Source organism: Sus scrofa, chromosome 8 (genome assembly GCF_054392235.1).
Source record: "Sus scrofa isolate SSC_HxYL_T2T_F1_AM1 chromosome 8, Sscrofa_HxYL_maternal_Yorkshire_Landrace_v2.0, whole genome shotgun sequence".
Classification (NCBI taxonomy): Eukaryota; Metazoa; Chordata; class Mammalia; order Artiodactyla; family Suidae; genus Sus; species Sus scrofa.
The window spans coordinates 134,134,107-134,148,199 of NC_139390.1; the positions used below are offsets into that span (position 1 = coordinate 134,134,107).

At 36.8% G+C, this 14,093-nt stretch overlaps 1 long non-coding RNA gene across 3 annotated transcripts in view; it reads left to right on the forward strand.

Annotated features, from left to right (window-relative positions):
- LOC110261993 (uncharacterized) overlaps nucleotides 1-14,093 on the forward strand; it is a 517,032-nt gene that overhangs the window by 419,690 nt on the left and 83,249 nt on the right. The window contains exon 5 of one of the 3 annotated variants that reach the window (XR_014813365.1): nucleotides 13,945-14,028. The exons of the other annotated variants lie outside the window; for them this stretch is intronic. This is a non-coding gene — a long non-coding RNA (uncharacterized LOC110261993). The remainder of the gene's footprint in view (nucleotides 1-13,944; nucleotides 14,029-14,093) is intronic. 3 annotated transcript variants of the gene reach the window in all.

Genomic DNA, 14,093 nt, shown 5'->3' on the forward strand with positions numbered 1-14,093 from the left:
AACTGTGGTGTAGATGGCAGACCTGGCTCTGATCCCAGTTTCTCTGGCTGTGATGTAGTCGGCAGCTGCAGCTCCAATTAGACCTCTAGCCTGGGAACTTCCATGTGCCACTGGTGTGGTCCTAAAAATCAAGAAATCTTCTATGAACTACCCTCTAATTCTCATGTTAAAGCCCTAATCTCTAATTTTATGGCATTTGGAGTTGGGGTCTTTGGGAGATAATTAGGTTTAGATAAGATCATGAGGGTAGAGTCCATAGGATAGAATTAGTGTCCTTTTAAGAAGAGGAGGCACCAGAGCTTCCTCCTTCTGCCATGTTGGGATACAACGAGGAGGTAGGTGTTTACATACCAAGATGCAAGCTTTCATCAGATACTGCATCTGTTGACACCTTGGCTTTGGATTTCCCAACCTCCAGAACTTTGAGGCATAAATGTTTGTTATTTAAGCCACCCAGTTGGTGGTATTTTAACAGTCCTAACTGAATAGGACATAACACTTTTAAAATGTAAGTACATTGCGCCCACCATATTCACAGGATCTGCATCCTCAAACTCAACCTACCACGGATTGAAAAAAAAAAAAAATTCTAGAAAGACCTAAATAGCAAAGCTTGAATTTGCACAGAAGCAACTATTTACATAGCATTTACATTGTATTTATGCCTATTTACATAGCATTTACATAGCATTAAGTATTATAAGCAATCTAGAGATGATATAAAGTATCCAGTAGGATGTGTAGATTATATGCAAACACTACACCATTTTATATAAGGGACTTGAGCAGATTTTGTTATTATTTACAAGAGGAACTATAAATTCACTTCACTCCTCTGCTGGCCATTTCCTCATAATATATTCTAACATCCTTAAAATGTCCTCTAAACTTTTAGGTGACTGGGCTAACAGTATTGCTCTGACTTAATTTTCTTTCTTTTTCCCTGGTTCTTAACCCTGTAGCTGCACCCCTCCCTAAGAACTTGCTGAAACCTACCAAGGAAGCACCTATAGTCAAGACTAGGCTCCCACTTTCCTCTGTGCCTAGAATGCTCTTGCCCCTAATAGCTGTTTGGCCAATTCCCACACCTACTTCAAGTCTTGGCTCAAATCTTATCTTCTCAATAAGGCCTACCTTTACCACACTGCTTAACCCCACATTTATTCCATTCACCCTATCACCACAACCTGTGAATCCACCTGCCCTGCTTGATTTACACTTTTTTTCTAGAGTTTAACCACTTTTAACATATAATTTTCTTATTACATTATGTTTTACTTTCTATCTTTAATTATCTAGAATGCAACCTCTTCAAGGGCAGAGATCTTTATTTTCTCCTTTGATATGCTCCAAACACCTGGAAGAGTGCCTGGCGCTGAGCAGCTCCTCAATAAATGTTGGATGGATGAATGAAGAGTGCAGGGCAAATTTAAGAGGAAGATCTATGTTAAAACTATAAGTTCTGAGTATCCTAAAATATGTATAGATTCAAATCATTAAATGTACACGTTAGGAAAAGATAAATTTAGAGAAAATGTATAAACTGTGAGTCTTGTTCTGTAATGCATTACAGAGAACAAAAAAGTACTTTCAGGAGTATTGTTTGCAGCCAAGGCAAGAAAGAAGCACCTCTGTAAAACTTTGCTTGGATTCAAAAATGTAAATTTATCACATATTTATACTTCATATTTATATCTGCACTGCTAGACCACACAGCATTCCTCCCTAGTTCTTTGAAAAAACATAAAATTATAAAAAATGGGTTAGAGTGAGACATACTTAGAAAATCAAAACAGTATTTGCCTTAAAGTGCATACCTCCAAGGTTTTGGTATGAAAAAGGAAAAGCAAATGGCACTCTGAACTTGTATTTAAAATAGAAAAATAAAGCTTTAGTCATTTAAACATTTTCATATTGGAATTTTGGTTATCATAGAAAGAACAAATTTGATTTCTCATACATGTGGAATCATACAATAACAATTGGCAGGTTTTCTTAGCATTTAATTACATAAGTATAATATGATGAAAAAAATTGCTTTTATTTGGCAAAACCTTACATTTGTCCTTACATCTGTCCTACTTTAAAAAAGGCACTTGTGGCGTTCCCGTTGTGGCTCAGTGGTTAACGAATCTGACTAGGAACCATGAGGTTGCAGGTTTGATCCCTGGCCTTGCTCAGTGGGTTAAAGATCCAGCGTTGCTGTGAGCTGTGGTGTAGGTCTTAGACATGGCTTGGATCTGGCATTGCTGTGGCTGTGGCCTAGGCCAGCAGCTACAGCTCCGATTAGATCCCTAGCATAGGAACGTCCATATGCTGCAGGTGTGGCGCTAGAAAAAGGCAAAAAGACAAAAAAAAAAAAAAAAGGTCATTTGTGACCTCAGGGATCCTAAATTTGCAAAAGATCTTTTATGTATTTAACAATCCCATCTGTTAAAAATCAAAATTTAATATATTTAAAACTCCCTAATACATTTTCTTCATACTTAACACTTACCTTACTGATAAACCAGTGTAGTGGAAGAAGTGGGAATCAGGTAAGGAAATGAGTCTTGGCTGCTGATTCAGCTGCTGATGGCATCTTGGACACCCAGTAGACTCTGAAACAGATGTAGCCTTGGGAATAATTTTCCCCTGAGTAGTTATTAACATTGAATACCACTTTAAATAATCTACTGCCAGAAAATTGTCTCATTCATACCTCTACAAAGGTTTTATTGTAGTACATATTCAGCAGAAGTTGTGTATGTGTCTGTGTTTAGCACGTGTAGGTTTATATTATTTGATTCTGAATATCTACACCATAAAGTTACTCACAAATGAAAATTACTCTAGAGTAGTGTTCTTTCCCCAGCAGCCAATGTCAGTCAGTCAGTGTTCTTGTTCAGCATCTGCATTTCAATGCTAATTTGTTCTTATTTCATGTATTTCTTCTTTCCTTTTCACAAAAGACTTTTGAGGCCTGTTTAATTATGAAATTTCAAAATATATGTTCATTTTCTAGATCAGAACCTCTATTCCTCCAAAACTGTCAACACCTTGTCATATTTATCATTCACTGACATCTTACATCTTTTCTACAGAGATAGTTCTATGTGGCTTTCCCTCTTTGCAAATCTTCAAACACATGGATCACATCAATTTGGAATCTGAGTTAGCTTGTGAGGGATGAAGGGACCCAAGATGACAAATATATTCCTGGATTAGATAATTAGGATAGTGGCTTCACTATCCCTGAAGGGCAGACTTAGTATGTAAACAGCTAGCTGGCTCATCTGTTGTTTTGTCGGACTAATTCAACAAGCCTAATGTCATAACATTAATTAAGAAGTAAGAATCATGGATGGATATTATAGGCAAAACTGAAGAACCATGTGGCTGAAGAAAAGCCAGTGAAGAAGGGAGTGGTACAAGTGAGGTGAGCGTGAAACAGTTGTCAGAGGAGATCAGAGGCTATATGGAGCATGATTAGTATCTATTTCCTTCAAAGTGTAATGAGAAACCAAATAGTAAAATTAATTCAAGTTTTACTTATTAAGTTGATGGGGGTTACTGGGAAATTTGAGGCAAATTGTGAGCAGAAACCTGGAATTAAATGCAGAGATTTCAGGTTTCTACCTCATACTAAAAACATAAATTTATTCTCTGTAGCCAACCTCAGGAAGTATAATGTAGTAAATTTATGAAGAGTTTTATAGTAACAAGTAATGATACATTGTAACTAAAAGTTTGTACCCTTGCATTTAATTATCCCTACAAATGAAGTCTATCTTAGGCTTTAAAATCCACAGTGAATTATAAATCTTGTTTTTATTTCAAAGGTTTATTAGCATTATTCATTCATAAATGGGGAATGGAAAATATATGGAAGAACACAGACTTTTTTCCATATTGATTAAAAAAGGCAAAAAGTAAATCATATAAAGCATTGCATATTCACTCAATTTATTTTGTATTAAGATACTTCCAGTATGCTTTTGTCTTATTTTTTTTCTGTAAATGTCTATATTTTGCCTTTGTTTTCACATATAATCTTTATCAGTGTATAATTTACATACCATAATATTAAGCCTTATGGAAGATTTGATTTTTTTCAGTATATTAACAAAATTGTATAACCAACAACATTACATAAATTCCAGAATATTTTCATAACACTTTGTCCATTAGCAATCACTCCCTGTTGCCCAATGTCTCCAGTACCTGGTAGCCACTAATCTACTTGCTGTCATTATTAATTTGTGAGTCCTGAACATTTGTGCCCTTTTGTATCTGGATCTTTTCAGTTATAATGTTTCAAGGATTCTGAATGATAGCATGTATCAGTACGTCACATCTTATGATTGAATATTTCATTGTATAGGTATACCACATTTGGGTTTTTTAATTATTTTTATTTTAATTTTTTTATTACTCAATGAATTTATTACATATATAGTTGTACAATGATCATAACAATCCATTTTATAGGATTTCCATCCCACAACCCAGCATATCCCCCCACCCCCAAACTGTCTCCTTTGGAAACCGTAAGTTTTTCAAAGTCTGTGAGTCAGTAATCTGTTCTGCAGAGAAATTCAGTCTGTCCTGTTTTCAGATTCCACATGTCAGTGAAAGCATTTGATGTTGGTGTCTCATTGTATGGCTGACTTCACTTAGCATGATAATTCCTAAGTCCATCCAGGAATTTGCTACAAATACCAGTATTTTGTTCTTTTAATGGCCGAGTAATATTCCATTGTATATATGTACCACTTCTTCTTGAGCCACTCCTCTGTCGATGGACATTGAGGTTGTTTCCATGTCTTGGCTATTGCAAATAGTGCTGCAATGAGCATCAGAGTACATATGTCTTTGTGAGTCGTGGTTTTCTCTGGATAGATACCCAGGAGTAGAATTGCCGGATCAAATGGGAGTTCTATTTTTCATTTTCTGAGGCACCTCCATACTGTTTTCCACAGTGGTTGCACCAATTTACAATCCCACCAACAGTGTACTAGGGTTCCTTTTTCTCCACACCCTCTGGAGCACTTATTGTTTGTAGACTTCTTGGTGATGGCCATTCTGGCTGGTGTGAGGTGGTACCTCATAGTGGTTTTGATTTGCATTTCTTTAATAATGAGTGATGTTGAACATCTTTCCATGTGTTTTTTGGCCATCTGCATGTCTTCTTTGAAGAACTGTCCGTTTAGATCTTCTGCCCATTTTTGGATGGGTTGTTTGTTTTTTTGGTATGGAGCTGCAGAAGGTGTTTATAAATTTTGGAGATTAATCCCTTGTCAGTCAATTCATTTGCAAAGATTTTCTCCCATTCTGTGGGTTGTCTTTTTGTGTTGCTTAGGCTTTCCTTTGCTGTGCAGAAACTTTGAAGTTTGATTAGATCCCATTTGTTTATTTTTGTTTTTATTGTCAATACTCTAAGAGGTGGATCTGAGAAGATGTTGCTGTCATTTATGTCAGAGAGTGTTTGGTCTATGTTTTCCTCTAAGAGTTTTATAGTGTCTGGTCTTATATCTAGGTCTTTAACCCCTTTGTAGTTTATTTTTGTGTGTGGGGTTAGAGAGTGTTCTCATTTCATTCTTTTCCATGTGGCTGTCCAGTTTTCCCAGCACCATGTATTGAATAAGCTGTCCTTTCTCCATTGTATATTGTTGCCTCCTTTGTCGTAGATGAGTTGGCTGTAGGTGTGTGGGTTGAATTATGAGCTTTCTATCCTGTTTTCCTGATCTATATTTCTGTCTTTGTGCCAGTACCATATGGTTTTGATGACTGTTGCTTTGTAGTATAGTATGAAGTCCGGGAGCCTGATTCCTCCACCTCCATTTTTCTTTTTCAGGATGTCTTTGGCTCTTCTGGGACTTTTGTGCTTCCAAACAAACTTTAAAATATTTTGTTCGAGTTCTGTGAAAAATGTCCTTGGTAATTTGATAGGGAATTTATTGAATCTGTACATTGCCATGGGTAGTATAGTCATTTTGATGATATTGACTCTTCCAATCCAACAGCATGGTATGTCTTTCCATGTATTTGTGTCATCTTTGATTTCTTTCATCAGTGTCTTATAGTTTTCAGAGTACAGGTCTTTTGTCTCTTTAGGCAGGTTTACTCCTAGGTATTTTATTCTTTTGGATGCAATGGTAAATGGGATTGCTTCCCGAATTTCTCTTTCTGCTCTTTCATTGTTAGTGTATAGAAATGCCATCAAGTTCTGTGTATTAATTTTGTATCCTGCAACTTTGCCAAATTCATGGATGAGCTCTAACAGGTTTCTAGTACAGTCTTTAGGATTCTCTAGGTATAGTATCATGTCATCTGCAAAGAGGGATAGTTTTACTTCTTCCTTTCCAATTTGGATTCCTCTTTTACTTCTCTGATTGCTGTGGCCAGGACTTCCAAAACTATGTTGAAGAGTAGTGGCAAGAGCAGACCTCCTTGTCTTGTTCCCAATTTCAGTGGGAATTCTTTCAGCTTTCACCATTGAGAATGATGTTTGCTGTGGGTTTGTCATATATGGCCTTTATTACGTTGAGGTAGGTTCCTGCTATGCCCACATTCTGAAGGGTTTTTATCAAAGGCTTTTTCTGCGTCTATTGAGAGGATCATATGGTGTTTATTCTTCAGTTTGTTAATGTGGTGTATCACACTGATGGATTTGTGGATATTGAAGAACCTTGAACCCCTGGGATAAATCCCACTTGATCATGATGTATAATTCTTTTAATATGTTGTTGGATTTGGTTTCCTAGTATTTTGTTGAGGATTTTTGCATCTAGGTTCATCAGTGAAATTGGCCTGTAGTTTTCTTTTTGTGGCCTCTTTGTCTGCTTTTGTTACCAGGGTGATGGTTACCACATAGAATGAGTTTGGGAGTATCCCTTCCTCTGCAATTTTTTGAAATAGTTTCAGAAGGAGAGTTGTTAGCTCTTGTCTAAATGTTTGATAGAATTCACCTGGGAAGCCATCTGGTCCTGTACTTTTGTTTGTTGAAGTTTTTTAATCACAGTTTTCAATTTCAGTCCTTGTAATCTGTCCGTTCATCTTTTCTATTTCATCTTGATTTTAGTCTTGGAAGATTGTACTTTTCTACGAATTTGTCCATTTCTTCTAGGTTTTCCGTTTTATTGGCGTATAGTTTCATATAGTAGTCTCTTATTATCCTTTGTATTTCTGTGGTGTCCGTTGTTACTGCTCCTTTTTCATTTCTAATTTTATTGATTTGAGTCCTCTCTCTTTTTGCTTGATAAGTCTGGCTAGGGGTTTGTCAATTTTGTTGATCTTTTCAAAGAACCAGCTTTTCGTTTCACTCATCTTTTCTATGGTTTTGTTTCTATTCCATTGATTTCTGCTCTGATCTTGATGATTTCTTTCCTTCTCCTAACTTTAGGTCTTGTCTGTTCTTCTCTCTCAAGCTGCTTTAGATATAAAGTTCGCTTGTTTATTTGAGCTTTTTCTTGTTTCCTGAGGTGGGCTTTTATTGCTATAAAATTCCTCTTAGAACGGCTTTTGCTGCATCCCATAGATTTTGGAGTGTGGTATTTTTGTTGTCATTTGCTTCTGGGTATTTGTAAATTTCCTCTTTGATTTCTTCAGTGATCTACTGGTTGTTTAGTAGCATGTTGTTGAGTCTCCACGTGTTTGTGTTTTCTTCAGTTTTTTTCTTGTTGTTGATTTCCAGTCATATAGCATTGTGGTCAGAAAAGATGCTTGATATGATTTCAATTACCTTAATGTTACTGAGGTTGGATTTGTAGCCCAGGATGTGACCAATCTTAGAGAATGTTCCATGTGCACTTGAGAAGAATGTGTATTCTATTGCTTCTGGATGGAATGTCCTATAAGTCCATTTGTTTTAATGCATCATTCAGGGCCTGTGTTTCCTTATTGATTTTCTGTCTGGTTGATCTGTCCATTGGTATAAGTGGGGTGTTAAAGTCCCCCTTATTATTGTATTATTGTTTATTTGTCCTTTAAAGTTGTTAGCAGTTGCCTTATATGTTGTGGTGAACCTAAGTTGGGTGCATAGATATTTAAAACTGTTATATCTTCTTCTTGGATTGATCCTTTGATCATTATGTAATGACCTTCTTTGCCCTTAAAATAGTCTTCATTTTAAGGTCTATTTTGTCTGATATGAGTATTGCTACTCCAGCTTTCTTTTGATTCCCATTTGCATGGAATATTTTCTTCCATCCTCTCACTTTCAATTTATATTTGTCCCTAGAAGTGAAGTGGGTCTCTTGAAGACAGCATATATGGATCTTGTTTTTGTACCCATTCAGTCAGTCTATGTCTTTTGGTTGCGGCGTTTAGTCCATTAACATTTAAGGTAATTATTGATATGTATGTTCTTATTGCCATTTCATTAATTGCTTTGGATTTGTTTTTGTTGCTCTTTTTTCTTCCCTTCTTCTGTTGTTCTCTCCTCTTCTGTTTTGATGACTATCTTTAGTGGTGTATTTGTGTTGATTTTTCTTTGTTTGTATATCAATTGTAGATTTTTGGTTTGCAGTTATTCTGAAGTTTTTGATATGAGAGTCTATATGTACATGAGATTTTTCTAAATTGTTGTTCTCTTAATTGCAAGTGCATCTCCAGTGTCCTACATTTGTACCTTTCCTTTCATCTCATTAAGTATAGCACACCATTCCCTTCTGGCCTGCAGAGTTTCTGCTGAAAATTCTGCCGATAGCCTTATCGGGGTTCCCTTGTATGTTATTTGTTTCTTTTCTCTAGGTGCTTTCAGTGCTTTATCTTTGTCTTTAATTTTGGTCAGTTTGGTTAATATGTGTCACATGGTGTTCTTTCTTGGGTTTACATTGGAAATAAACTAGAGACAAAGATGGATAACTTATAGGAAACACTGAGCAAAGAGATACCAGATATAAAACTTAAGCAAGAAGAGATGCAAAATACAATAACTGAAATAAAAAATTCACTAGAAGCACCTAACAGCAGAATATGGGAAGCAGAAGAATGAATAAATGAGGTGGAGGGCAGATGAGTGGAAATTACGGATGTGGAACAGAAAAGAGTAAAAAGATTGAAAACGAATGAAGAGAGTCTCAGAGAACTCTGGGACGACATTAAACACACCAACATCCATATTATAGGTGCTGGAAGAAGAGAGAAAGAAGAGGACAGAAAAAATCTTCCAAGAGATAATAGCTGAAAACTTCCCTAACATGGGAAAGGAACCACTCACTCAAATCCAGGAAGTACAATGAGTACCATATATAAGATATACCACATTTTTTTATCCACTTGTCAGTTGATGGACATAAGATTCTACAATTATGGAGGTTATTAATAATACTGCTATGAACATGAATGTACAAGCTTTTTTTAATTGATGTATGTTTTTAATTATCTTGAGTATATCTAAGGGCAAATAATCCTAAATCATTTGGAATCTCCCTCTGTTAATTGTTTAAGAAACAGCCAAACAATTTGAGGGTTTCAGCTTTTCTACATCCTCATGGATGCTTGTTATTGTCTGCCTTTTTGGTTATAGCTATCCTAGTGAGTGTAAAGTTTTTTTAAATATGTGTTTTTATTAACGTATAGTTGATTTACAATGTTGTCAAAATTTCAGCTATAAAACAACGTGATTCAGTCATACATAAATATATATGTTCCTTTTGTTATGTTATCTTCCATGATGGTCTATCCTAAGAGACTGCGTATAGTTCCCTGTACTATACAATAGGACTGCATTGCTTATCCATTCTAAATATAATACTTTGCAACTACTAACTGTTGTCTTTGTTCCATTTCTAATATTTCATTGTTAGTATACAGAAATGTCACCAATTTCTGAATGTTAATCCTGAATCCTGCTACTTTGCTGAATTCATTGATCAGTTTGAATAGTTTTTGTGTGGAGTCCTTAGGGTTTTCTATATATAGCATCATGTAATCTGCATACAGTGACAATTTTACCTCTTCTCTTCCAGTTTGGATACCTTTTATTTCTATTGTTTGTCTGGTTGCTGTGTCTAGGACTTTCAATAGTTGAATAAATGTGGTGAGAATGGGCATCTTTGTCTTGTTCTAGATTTTAGTGGGAAGGCTTTCAGCTATTCTCTATTGAGTATTACATTGGCTGTGAGTTTGTTATAAATGGCTTTGATTATGTCAAGTTATGTTTCCTCTATACCCACTTGGTAAGAGTTTTTTTTTTTTTTTTATCATGAATGGATGTTGTATTTTGTCAAGTGCTTTTTTAGCATCTATTGAGATGATCATGTGGTTTTTGACTTTTCTTTTGTTAATGTGGTGTATGATGATTGATTTGCATATGTTGAACCATCCTTGTGAACCTGGTATGAATTCCACTTGGTCATGGTGTGTGATCTTTTTGTATGTTGGCTAAAATTTGAGAATTTTTGTGTCTATATTCATCAGAGATAGTGGCCTATGATTTTCTTTTTTGGTATTATCTTTGTCTGGTTTTGTTATTAGAGTGGAGGTGGCTTCATAGAATGTCTTTGGTGCTATTATTTCTTCAGCCTTTTGAAAAGTTTAAGAAGAATGGGTGTAAGTTCTTCTTTGCATGTTTGGTAGAATTCACCTGTGAAGCCATCTGGTCTTGAACTTTTATTTGTAGGTTTTTATAACCTATTCAATTTCATTTTTGGTGATCTGTCTGTTCGATTGATCTATTTCTTCTTGAATCCATTTTGGCAGGATGTATATGTCTAGAAAGTTGTCCATTTCTTCTAGGTCATCAAATTTGGTGGCATATAATTATTAATAGTATTTTCTCTCTATCTTTTTGTATTTATGCAGTATCCATTGACATTTCTCCTTTTTTGCTTCTTATTTTGTTTATTTGAGTTCTTTCTCTCCTCTGGGTAAGTCTGGCCAGAGGTTTGCCAATTTTGTTTATCCTTTCAAAAGAACAACTATTGGTTTTATTTATTTTCTATTGTTTTTTAATCTATTTTATTGATTTCCTCTCTGATCTTTGATTTCTTTCCTTCTGCTGACTTAGATTTTGCTTGTTCTTATTTTTCTAATTCTTTTAGGTGGTAGGTTAAGTTGTCAATTTGAGATTTTTCTTCTTTTTTGAGGAAGGCCTGTACTACTATGAACTTCCCTCTAAGCACTGCTTTTGTGGCCTCCCATGGATTTTGAATGATTTGTTTTCATTATCATTTGTCTTGAGGTATTTTTTAATTCCCATTTTCATTTCCTCGACACATTGCTTTTTTTTTTACTATCATGTTGTTTAGTTTTCATGTAGTCAGTTTTTTTCTCATTTCTTTTCCTGTGGTTGATTTCTAGTTTCATGCCATTGTGGTCAGAGAAGATTCTTGAAATAATTTCTGTACTCTTAAATTTCTTGAGGTTAATTTTGTGCCCCAATATGTGGTCACTTTAGCCTGATTATTGTATAGGCTCAAACACCTTCTTAAAAAAAATAAGAATTTAGATTTATTTTTCTTCTTTCTTTGCCCACATTTTAGAATTTTTGAAGTCCTTTTTTTAACATTCTCATATTTGTCTTTTTGCTGCTCCTTTGATTTTTCATTTCTTTTATGATAGCTTTTTTCTTTCCCCCCTTTTAGATCTGTAAATAGGCTTATTCAAGTGATTGCTTTCCAATTGTGATATCCTCCATCCTATTCCTTCTTACTTTTTTATTTAGAGAAGCCCTTTCAGTATTTCTTTTAGGATGGGTTTAGTATTGTACTCTTTTAGCTTTTGTTTGTTGGAGAAATTCTTTATTGCTTCTTCTATTTTGAATGATATTCTTGCTGCATAGAGTATTCTAGGCTGCAAAATTTCCTTTTAGAACTTTGACTATATCTCGTCACTCTCATCTGGCCTGTAGTGTTTCTGTAGAGAAATCAGCTGATTGCCTAATGGGGGTTCCCTTATAATTAATGATTTGCTTTTCTCTTGCTGCCTTTAACATCCTCTCTTTATATTTAACTTTTGCCATTTTTATAATACATCTTGGTGTGGGCCATTTTGGGTTCAAGTTGCTTCCTATATCTTGATTTGGGAAGTTTTCAGCCATAATTTCATCAAATATAATTTTAAATTCCCTTTTCTTTTTTTTCTCCTTAAATCACCATTTGTAGATTGGCCTGCTTTACATTATCCTATAGGTCTCTTGATTTGGTTTCATGTTTTTTCATTTGGTTTCTGTTGGCTTCCCTGATTGGGTGATTTCCATTATTCTATCTTCCAAGTCATTCCCCTGCATTATCCATTCTGCTTATCATTGACTTTAACTCAGTTTGCATCTCTGAAAACAAATTTTATATTTTTCTTGGCTCCTCTATATTTTTCAGTGCCTTTCTAAAGTAATCTGCATTATTGTTCATATCCACTCTTAATTTCTTCATATTCACTCTTAATTCCTTCAGTATACTCACTATCTCCTTTTTGGACTCTGCATCCATTAGAATGCAGAGGTCTGCTTCATTATTTGCTCCTTCAGAGGAATTCTCCTGTACTTTTAACTGGGAATGGTTCCTGAACTTCTTCATTTTGCTTATATTTTCTTACTCTGTGAATTTAGGGAAAACAACTACTGTAGTCTTGGAGGGCTATTTTTAAGTGTGAGCATCCCTGGGAATTTGTGGGGTTTTTTTTTTGTTTGTTTTTCTTTTTTTTTTTTTTGTCTTTTGTCTTTTTAGGGCCAAACCCATGGCATATGGAAGTTCCCAGGCTAGGGGTCAAATTGTAGCTGTAGCTACTGGCCTATACCACAGCTACAGCAACTTGGGATCCAAGCCACATCTGCAACCTACACCACAGCTCATGGAAATGCCAGATTTTTAACCCACTGAGCAAGGCCAGGGATCAAACCTGCATCTTCATGATACTAGTCAGTTTTGTTCACCACTGAGCCATGACTTGAACTCCCCTGGATATTTTTTGAGAGCCTTTTTATAGTTCTAGGGTGCTAGGCATGTTTCCAGGGGGATGGAGGGAATGGGCTGGGCTAGCAGTAGCTAGTGCCTGGTTGCTGGGCCCTTGGCAGTGGCAAGGACCCATGGGAAGGTCATGCAGGCTGCTCCTAGTTTCAAGGTCCTGTGAAGTGACAGCAGTCAGGTAGGTGTAGGTGGTGCCTGAAGCACTTGGCAGTGGCAGCAGCAGGGTGTGTGCATTTCCAGGGGAATGAGAGCAATAACGGGTGGTGCTCAGTTACAGTGCCCTCTTCTTTGTGGACCTGAGGTGCTTGAAGCTGCTGTTGATGTTTGCAGACCCCTAGTGGTCTGCAACCAGACTACTTCTGGTGTCTTAGTTGATTGCTATGGTTTGCCCCCATTGCCTATAGATCACTCTAGAGGTGCATGTTGTGTTTAGCCCCCCACTGCCCTTAGCCCACACAAAAGATGTGCTGCCACTCATGGCCTGCCCAGTCACTGGTAGCCCACACAAGTGGTGCCTCACTCCCCTTAGCCTTCTCCAGAAGCCCCCTCCCCTGCGAGAGTCTGCGTGTGCATAAGGAAAGATTTCCTATGGCAGTCCAACCCTCCTTCCCTCACACTCCCAACAATGGTGCCTTGCTTCTCCTGTGGTCCCAGACCTCCTCCTGGGTTCCCCTGGCTGTAGTGCTTGACTCCCCAGCCCTAGGCACACTGCTCCCTAGCTCCCTCAGGCTGTCTCCACGATAGCTAACCCTAGTCCTCTCCCCAGAACTGACCTCCATAGCCTGAGTCTGTGTCCATCCCCCAGCTGCGCATCTTAGGCTATGGTGTCCCAGGGCAGATGGTCCATGTGGCTCTCACTCTGCTTTGCCCTCCTTGGTCTTACTCCTGCACTTTTGTCCATGACTTTGAGGTCCATCTGTCTCAGCTGATCTCTTTATTGGTTAGGTGGCTTCCCAGTGTGTGGGTCCCTTTCATCTTTAACAGCTTCCTGTCAGGAGTGCTAGTCCTATCCTAATTCCTTTTCTCTCTCTTTTTGTCCTTTCGTTCTACCCAGTTATGTGGAAGGTTTTGTACCCTTTTGAGGATTGAAGTTCTTTTGCCAGCATTCAGTAGATGTTCTGTGTGAATCGTTCTACAGGTAGGTGTTTTTGTATTTGTTGTTGTTGTTGTTGTTTTATGTGTTTGTGGGAGAAGGTGAGCACC